The sequence below is a fragment of the Silene latifolia genome, chromosome 2, assembly GCF_048544455.1.
Source record: "Silene latifolia isolate original U9 population chromosome 2, ASM4854445v1, whole genome shotgun sequence".
Classification (NCBI taxonomy): domain Eukaryota; kingdom Viridiplantae; phylum Streptophyta; class Magnoliopsida; order Caryophyllales; family Caryophyllaceae; genus Silene; species Silene latifolia.
Genome location: NC_133527.1, coordinates 18,438,178 through 18,448,908, shown reverse-complemented (window position 1 = coordinate 18,448,908; position 10,731 = coordinate 18,438,178).

The window sequence follows — 10,731 nt, the reverse complement described above, 5'->3', positions numbered from 1 at the left end:
TGGCTAATGCGAGACGGATGGGGAATTGTCTTGGTAATTTTATGCATTTTGAGCACGGCCCTAATCCTGAACTTGATAGGGCTATTAGGGTGAGGGTGTTGTATGATATACGGAAACCGTTAAAAGCATCTATCCCTATACGAGTTCGTGATGGGCGTGCGATAAACTTCAGTGTGAAATATGAGCGACTACCAACTTATTGTTATGGATGTGGAATGATCGGGCATGGAGAAAAAGACTGCGATGAGGGACCGTACGAAGAAGAGGAACTAAAGTTTGGCGACTGGTTACGAGCATCGCCATGGAAGGTGACTAAAACATCCAAAGAAGTGTCAGGGAGGGCTGCCCGAGACCTTAGGGCAAAATTTGATGAGGTGAGTGAAAAGGATTCAGAAGAGACTATCAATAACATGATTGAGAAACTGAAGCATATCGCTCTTGATTTACGTTCTAAGAAGGCTCGACCTGAGAGTAGCAGTGGGAACTATGGGGAGAATGCTGGTGGTGATGGCGGGTATTTGAAGGTGCATGTGTTATCTGGGGAACCTGACCCGGGGAAGGGGGAGGGGACTGAGCAGGCGGCAGTGGTGAGTGAGGTGAGGGAGATCGAGCAGTTTGGGGAGGTGAGGACTCTGGTTGCTGAAGGGGACATATCAGGGGTGGTTGAGGAGGTGTTTGGGGAGGGGAGACAGGAGGCAGGGCACTTTAACCTGTCATCTGTGTATTCGGGGGGAATGGAGAAGGGTGGAGGAGGGAGTTCGAGGAGTTGGGTGCGGCTGGTCAGGCCGTTAGGAGATGGCAAGGGGGATGTGAGAGAGATGGGAGGAAGGGCAGAAGGGCTCAACGCGGGGAATTCGAAGAGGAGCAGGGACGAGGAAGTTGTGGAGGGGAGTCAGAAGAGGGCGAAACCTAACAGAGACGGGGGCGTCTTGATACCTGAGGCGGAGGTTGACAGTGGTCAACCCCGCCGGGCCCAATGAGTATTCTAAGCATTAACTGTCGGGGCTTGGGCAACCCCGACACGGTCACTGCACTTCGTGCTTTGGTACGGAGAGAGGCCCCGGCCATTCTTTTCTTATGTGAGACTAAATTGAGTGGTCGTGAAATGCGGAGGGTGAGGGAGCGGTTTGATGGTTACTTTGGGATGGAGGTTGATAGTGTAGGAAGGTCGGGTGGTTTAGCGATGTTGTGGCGTAAGGAGGTGGTGTGTAATTTTGTCTCGGCTTCGGTCCATCATATGGACTTTATTGTGCAACGTGAGGGAGGAGATTGGAGGCTTACTGGTTTTTATGGATGGCCGGTGGTGGCCGATCGTCATCTTTCCTGGTCTTTACTAAGACTTTTGGGGAGTCAGTCTCATCTTCCTTGGGTATGTATTGGTGACTTTAACGAGATACTGTTTTCGACAGAGATGAAAGGAGGTAGCCGACCACAGTGGCAGATGAATAATTTTAGGGCGGCTATTGATGACTGTGGGCTGAAGGATGTTACATGGGAAGGGTATAACTATTCTTATGATAATGGCCAAGCTGGGGAGGAGAATCGACAGAGCATGCTCGATCGAGCATTTTGTACGGCTTCATGGCAGGTCTTCTATCCTTTTGCACGGCTGTACTATTTGGATCGCGAATGGTCGGATCATGCCCCGATAAAACTTGTGTTAAATAGCAGGGAAAATGGGCAGCCTAAGAAGCGATGTTTCAGATTCGAGCAGATGTGGGTCGGGAACGAGGAATGCGAGGAGGCTGTGGTGCGTGGGATTGAGAGGGGCAGGGGATCCTTGGATCGTGTGTTGGGTGAATGTGCGGCTGAATTGCGGAAATGGAAGGGTACTAGTATCACGCAGATGGGACGACAAATTGGGAATAAGCGGCGGCATTGAGCGAGCTAAATGAGGCGGAGAGAACCGAGGTAAATGTCCACGAAGGCGGAAAACGGTTGCGGAGTTGGCAGAGTTAAGGAAGAAAGAGGAACAGTACTGGCGACAAAGGTCAAGAGCTTTGTGGTTGAAGGATGGTGATAAAAATACCAAATTTTTCCACATAAGGGCGGGTGAGCGCAAACAAAAAAACTATATTGCCAAGCTTGTGGATGATGGGGGAGTCACAAGGGTAGGGGATGAGGATGTGGCGCGGGTTGCTAACGAGTATTTCCAAAATTTATTTCTTTCAAGTGGTCCTGTAATACCGGCTGACTTGTTAGCTGGAGTGGCGGGAAGGGTTACCGAGGAGATGAATCAAGGTCTGCGCCGTGAATATGAGGAAGAAGAGGTTGTCGAAGCGCTTAATCAAATGCATCCGTTGAAGGCACCTGGCCCTGATGGGATGAATGGGTTATTTTATCAAACTTACTGGGGACATGTGGGTTCGGAAGTTGTGCGGACTGTTTTAGCTATCTTGAGGGGACAATTATCGCCACGGTCTTTAAATAAAACTAACATTGTTTTGATTCCAAAGAAGAAAGCCCCGGACAAAATTCGCGATTTTCGACCGATCAGCTTGTGTAACGTTGCTTATAAGTTGGTTTCAAAAGTGTTGGCTAATAGACTGAAGTGCTTCCTTGGCGATATTGTGTCAGAAAATCAGAGTGCCTTCACCCCTGGGCGTGCTATCTCAGACAATGTTATGATTGCGTTCGAAATTTTCCATTTCATGAAGAACTCTCAGAGTAAGGAGGGATATATGGCGCTAAAGCTCGACATGGCTAAAGCATACGATAGAGTGGAATGGGCTTTTCTCGAAAGGGTGCTCCTCGTGATGGGCTTTGATAGGGAGTGGGTTTCTCGGGTAATGGAGTGTGTGACGACGGTCTCATTCTCTGTTCTCATAAATGGTTACCCTTCGGCTGAGTTCAGACCATCTCGGGGCCTGAGGCAGGGTGACCCATTATCACCATATTTATTCATCCTTTGCGCGGAAGTGCTTTCTAGCCAGTTGCGGCGAGCTGTGGAAACGGACTGCTTGCATGGGGTGCGCATTACGCATTCTGCTCCAGTCGTGTCCCATTTGCTTTTTGCTGATGACAGTATATTTTTTACAAGAGCCCATAGTGATGAAGCTGATAAGATTGCTGAGATCTTACGTCATTATCAGGAGGCTTCGGGACAGCTGGTGAGCCTTGATAAGACAACTGTTTCTTTTAGTAAGGGGGTGCCAATTCAGAAGCGTAATAACCTTGCAACGCGGTTGGGTGTTACGGCGGTACATGAACAATCCAGGTACTTAGGCCTTCCCACGGTGGTGGGTCGGTCGAAGAAGGGATTGACTGATATTTTGCGTGATAAGCTGAGCAAAAGACTGAACGGTTGGCGTGGGAAAATCTTGTCTAGGGCTGGTAGGGAGGTTCTCATAAAGGCTGTGGCCAATTCACTCCCTACCTATGTGATGAGCATCTTTAAAATTCCCGTGCACTTTTGTGATGAGCTTAGAACCCTGATATCTCGATTTTGGTGGGGGCATGAGGAAGGAAAGAAAGGGATCAGCTGGATGTCGTGGAAACGGTTGTGCCGGCCGAAGAGCCTTGGGGGTATGGGCTTTCGGGATTTCCATATGTTCAATGTGGCGTTATTAGGCAAGCAAGTTTGGCGCCTTTTAATCGAACCTGATAGTTTGTGGGCGAGAATTATGAGGGCTAAATATTTCCCGGGGGGAGATGTCTTATCTGCGGGGCTCGGTTACAATCCTAGCTACACTTGGAGAGGGATTATTGAGGCTAGGAATGCGCTAAGGAATGGGTGGAGAAGGCGAGTTGGGAATGGGTTAACTACACGGGTGTGGCTTGACCCGTGGCTACCTAAGACTCAGACGGGTAGGGTGCTTTCTCCCATGGTTGCGGGGCAGGAGGACTTGTTAGTTTCGGAGCTGATGGAGGACGGAGGGGATGGGTGGAAGGTGAGCTTGTTGAACACGCTGTTTTTACCGTTCGAGTGTCAGAGAATTAGAGATATTCGTATCAGTTTGACAAGGCCGGAGGATGCTTGGTATTGGTGGGGAGAAAGGGACGGTATCTTCACAGTTCGGTCAGCGTATAAGTGTCTTGCGGGGGAGGCACAAGACATGGATATGGGGAGTATGTCGAATTGGGAGCGAGTCAAATGGCTCTGGAAGCGGCTATGGAATGTCCCGGTATGGCCCCGAGTGAAGCTCTTCTTTTGGCAGCTGTGCAACGAGGCCTTAGCAACAAGGGCGAATATCGCTGCTCGAGTGCGAGGCGAGTCTTCTTTTTGTTCTCTTTGCAATTCCTTTTCTGAGTCGAGCTTACATTTATTTCGTGATTGTGCTGTGGCTAAGCGAGTGTGGGAGGGGCTTGGGGTTGAGGCTACTGATCGGATCGAGGGAGATATACGGGACTGGGTGGAGGCGGCATGGAGGGAGTTAGGGGGTCGGGAACATGCTCTTTTCATGATAGGGTGTTGGGCTATTTGGGAGCACCGCAGCAAGGTTATTTTTGATAACTTTGAAGTGAACCCGTTAACTGTGATTCGAAGGGCGCGGGAAGTGCTTGAGGAAACCGAAGGGAGTGGGGCTGTGGCAGCTAAGCGTGAGAACAGGAGGACGGGTGGGGGGAGAGAAGGGGGTGTGCCAGGCTGGGAAGTGCCACCGGAGGGCTCTGTGAAGATTAATGTTGATGCCGGAGTAAAGGAGGGAGTTGGCTCGAGTTTTGGGATCGTGTGTCGCAATGACAGGGGTCGGGTGGAATGGGGTTTGGCGGAGGTGCAGGATCAAGTTCTGGATCCTCATATGGCGGAGGCATTGGCGGTCTTTAAAGGGTTACAGGAGGCGTCACAAAGGGGTCATCGACACGTGATAGTGGAAAGCGATTGTCTTATGGTAGTGGATGCGTTGAAGAGGAAGGCAAGCGGACGCAGCGAATTTTCGCTAGTCGTGGACGATATATTAGCTTTTTGTTCTTGTTTTTCTTCTGTTGGTTGGTCTTTTACGAGTAGAGTGAACAATAGTGTAGCGCACTCTTTAGCGCATTGTCATCCTAGAGTGCTTGGTAGAGTAGTTTGGTCGGAAACTTTGCCTGAAAAGGCGAACGATGCTGTTATTTCTGATTCGATTTTAATATAGCAAGACCTCGTGGTCTTACCTTCAAAAAAAAAAAAAAAAAGTGTTCCCACTTTCTAGCAATTGGAGTCTCAATAAATTGAGACATGATCACGTGTGACCAGCCCAACAAAATAGCCCAATACCATGCTCTTGCTTTGCGAATTAATTTGGTTCATTTTCTTTCGATTCTTCTTTAATTCGTCTTGACCGTTTTACATACTCGTACTTGGTACCTATAAAATAAAAAGACAAAAAGCAGTACCAATATCCAAAAATAATATATAATTGCATTATTTAAAACTAATTGACTAATACTCTATTTAACACTAATATGAGTGAATAAAGCCGACTCGAGTTATTAATTCGATCAAATAAGGGATAAAATGTGGGATAAAAATATGTAAAATAAGGCGTTATCAAATCTCCCCACACTAAACCCTTACTCGTCCTCGAGTAAGTCCAAGATCAAAATACAATGCAAGAGATTACTCCAATCCTAAGTGGGTGCACAATATAAGCATCACTTGATTATTCTACTACATAATCCGATTGAGTATTAGCGCACTCAACGCCCCTTCAACTCACGTGGTTGTGCTTATGAGGTAAAACACGACTCGTAAGGCAAGTAGGGTCTTGCAAGAAAAATGCAATGCATCCAACATGTAAGCACATAAACAAGTAATAGAATGCATCTAACAAAAATGACCCACTTTCCTCATCTAAGTGGCCGAGTTTTCATCTCAAAAATATGGTATTGGTCGGGAAATACCGTCTCAGAATTCCAACGGAGGCGCGAACTCCCTAAGGGTGGCCCAAGCAACCCAAATGTGACTGCCAAAGCTCAAGAAACAAATTCAAGAGCGGGGAAAGAGGAAATGGAGTTAGTCCTATAAGATTTATAAGACCGACACAAGATTCAACCGAAGACCCATGACTAAAAGGACCCAAGTCAACGACATCCTCACGGTTTTCACTCGTCATTCATTTTAAGAACGGGTGTTTTTGTGTACAAAAAGTAGCCAAAACACTCTCCTACTACCACTCGTGAGAACGTGTCCGCAATCTAATGTGTAAGACCATCCTATGACCAAGTGAGATGCAAAAATGGAATAATGCACACAATATGAATCAAGGGTTGTAACGGGGCTAGGGAGAAGGACGAAACGGGATTGTTGCAAGCAACATTTGGATATGTGAGGTTCAAATCAAGAAAAGTCAACATATCACTTTTCCCACTTCTTATTGCAACACATGAGACACGTCTATGCCGTAACATAGAATTGATTACCAAAACTATGCAAAAAAAAAATGCATAAACCCAACTCAAATTGGAAAAACTTGAAAATACTCCCCTTATTTCAACAAATGAGTAACGTCTACACCCTAACAAGAGTTCGGTTTCCCAAAATAAAGCAAAAATTGTGTAAACCCGACTCACTTTGGAAAAACATCAAATGCCCTTTATTCTAGCAACGGCTTTTTCTACCCCTTAAATGATGAGTAGGGATGTTGCTTGCTCTTTCTCATTTTCTAATACAAGTATTTACAATCACAACTTCTCTTTTTTTGCATTTTTTCAAAACTTTTCTAATTTTCTCTTTTGTTTTTCATTTCCTTTTCAAAACCTCTTATTTATATGCAATAGCCAAATTCGAACCAAAATTCCGACCCAAGTGAATGCACATGTCATCCACTAACTAGGACCCAACACACCTCCTAATTCACTACTACAAGTATGACTCATTCTTGATCAAGGAAAGTCATTTATGGAATGTAGCTTGTATTGTGGTTATGCCAAATGAAATAGGCTAAGGCTCAAAGGGGTGCATCAAAAAGGGAACTGATGTAAGGGTCAAAACAAGGCTTGTTTAGGCAATGTGAGGTTCAAATATGTGCAAACAAGTTTGTTTCATAAAATGTGCATAAAAAGAAAGCAACTCACGGTCTAAAGACGGAACGACACACTTATGCGTCGAGACATAACACGTCTCGCGAGGAGACCTACTCACAATCCTAAGTGGGGGTCGGGTATGAATGTACCGACCCTAGGGGGCTCTAATCCTCACATATGAGTAACTAGGTCGAGACCTAGGTCTAGCCTACGGTCATTGGTCTCACAAGGTGGTCTAGAATCGTTAGACAAACTCCTTTTCCCATGAATAACCAAGTGGTCACGGGTGCAAGCCACGGGGAGGGGGAAGGCACAATTGGAATATACTCTTCCTTGGGGTATTCACTTCCCTCCCTTGACCATATTTCAAGCAAAACATTTATGTACAAACTAAGTGCAAGACTATACTTAAAAACAACACATATATACATTTGACAAATGCATGCAGAAATTAAGCAAACATGAAACGAAACGTGCAACAAGTTGGCTAATCCTAGCAACAATTCACCATCAACAATCCAAAGTTCCCCAAAGGAACATCCAAGGCACAAAAATCCCATCCTCCTCCATATTATACAACAATATAAAAAGAGAAAGAACGGAAAAAGGAGAAAGAGATAAGAACGTCTATACCAAGCGGTCTTCTAGTCTCCTTTTTGCCTTGGATAGTCAATGTACCCTGCCACTTTGTTAGCCGAACACATGTATATACAATGCAATATTTTTTTGAATTTTTGAATTTTTTCAATTTTTAGTCATTTTGAAATTTCTCTTGAATATTTACAAGTAATATATACAAATATTAACAATATGCACAAAGTGGATATTTCCCTCCCCACACTTGATATTTACATTGTCCTCAATGGAACAAAGTATAGGGAGATAATAGGAAAAATAAATAACATATTTTTGGATTTTCAATTTTTGAAAAAAAAAAATACATATTTTTGGTATTTTTAATATTTGAAAAAGTAAGAACATATTTTTGTTGTTTTGAATTTTTGAAAAAGTAAAGAACTTTTTTTTTTTTCTATGAATGCAACTACATGTGACAATATATTACAAAGCTTAAAGTCTAATGCAACCTACATGAATGCAAACTAAATGATGATTAATTCTAATATATTACAAGTAATCTAGATACAAAAACTAATATGCTACATTTGGATAAGAGGGAGATGCAAATAATACAAAGACTTAGTCTAAACTAGAATAAAACAACTAATATCAATCATTGCTCCCCGGCAACGGCGCCATTTTGATATGGGGTTTGTCGCACTCCCCCAATCAAATAATTAACTCAACTAATGTAGTAGGGTAGTCGAGGTCGAACCACAGGGAGCAAGGGTGATTACTAATTGTCTAAATTCTTATGCTTAGCTAAGTCGGATAAAACAACGATGAATTATTATCTAAAGGACTAAACTAAATAACAAGAAATAAATTAAACTATAGAATGAGAAAGCAAACTACCAAATACGATTTACTCAAGCTAATTAAGGCCTAGGGAACGACTAAACCGCCGACATTCGTAATAAATCATGAGTTCCTTCAACTAGTTGTTAAGGGGGAAGTGTATTGGGTGGAGACGCCTCTAATTCGCCCACCAACTCCCTCCCGGGCTCATGGTGGGACACTAGTGATACCGAATCAACTCCCTCCCGGGCTCATGACTCGATTTCCCCCGACTCAAGACTCAAGGCTCACCAAAGTGGGCCCACTCCGCTCACCTCTCATCAAGATCAAGGGCTTAAGCTCGCGATAAACTCCCGGTCATCCCTACCCTTCTCCCGAAGGTGAACTTCAAACCGAAAAACAAAGGCACCCCACTTGGGTCCTCCCTCCCGGGCTCAACCCAAGTCGGCACACGACCAAAAAGGGGTAATTTAATCAATCCCAACCTAACCAACTCCCATTGGTGGACAAGGGTCAAAACCGACAATTACTCCCAAATAGACACAACAATTCAATTCCTTTGTTTAAACCCAACAACCCCTCCTCAACAACTAATGTAATGAAACTCAAATAGATAAATTACTCATGTTAGGGTCTAATCGCACCCTAGTAAAAATGCTACTCACTAATCATTACTAATTTAAAACTAAATACATTTATAATTATTCTAAATATTATATTAAACAAAATAAAGTGATAAAGATTGAAACTTTAACTAATCTAGTGAGCAAACATTAATAAATTAACACTAAACATGTTAAGAGTAATAAAGACTAAAACTTTAACTAATTAAAAATGATTAAACTAATTAAAACACAATAATAATCTAATCTAAATAACAATGAGTATAAAGGAGAGAAGAAATTAATATCAACTTAAAGGAAATTGCATAAGAAAGCTAGGAAATTGTCTTACAAACCCAAAAGATCAAATCTTGACACTAATTAATATATTTCTATACTAATTTAAGAGAGTATTTTTGAAGAGAAATAAGACTAAAACCCTCAAACTATCACTCCTACAAACAAATGGAGTTGCTCCTGTCTGCGTGCTCTCTGCCTCTCCACCGAAACAAATGGAGGCTGCCTATGAACACACTGCAAACCCCTCGCAAATGAAATGAGCTGCTTCCCCCTTTTTGTCCTTCTCCAAAAAAAAGTGTTCCCACTTTCTAGCAATTGGAATCTCAATAAATTGAGACATGATCACGTGTGACCAGCCCAACAAAATAGCCCAATACCATGCTCTTGCTTTGCGAATTAATTTGGTTCATTTTCTTTCGATTCTTCTTTAATCCGTCTTGACCGTTTTACATACTCGTACTTGGTACCTATAAAATAAAAAGACAAAAAGCAGTACCAATATCCAAAAATAATATATAATTGAATTATTTAAAACTAATTGACTAATACTCTATTTAACACTAATATGAGTGAATAAAGCCGACTAGAGTTATTAATTCGATCAAATAAGGGATAAAATGTGGGATAAAAATATGTAAAATAAGGCGTTATCAAGGCTATTGAGAGTTTGACCCCACGCTGACTCGATTTGTCTTGCTTACCAGCTCGGATTTGAACTCCAAAAAGGGATCGACTCAACCTCTACATCGGTTAATAATCCTAGATCAGACTACACATCAAAAGAGTAATGTCATTTGAATTAATGAGCGTATATATACAATCTCATGTACCGAGTAATAACTGGTCACTGACGTATGATGCCAATAAATAACAAAATAAATATATCAACCTTAAAGTTTAGAAATACCTCTTGAGTCATAGACTAATAGTTGATACATAATTCCAAAGCTATCATCACCGTATAAAACTATCATTGAACCTGCAAATAATATGCGGTGATTAAATTCAAGTAAAGATGAATCAAATGAAAAACACATTCAAACACATCAAAGTATAACACACACAAATTCATAATAACTATCACTACAAATAAAGTAATACGGGTAGTACATTCATCTAGTGTTTTAAGAAAAAGCCATAGGAAAATAGTAAAAATACGCAGGACAAAGTAACAACTATTGTGGCATATTGGCTAGCAATTTGGAAAGGGGGCATATAAATACACAAATACAATGATATTGGTAGTAGAATTTTACTTTATGTCAACCTTCAATACGTCAATATTATTATCTTGTATTCCCTATCTAATTACCAAGCTTTTTATTATTTTATAATTAACGTAGTTTATATAGTTTGGACTCTCTGTAATCGCTCGGAAAAAGCTTCCTTTATTAATATAGATAGATTGATTGATTGATTGCCTCGTTAGGATCTCAAACTCAACAACATTTGGTTAATTTATTATCCTACT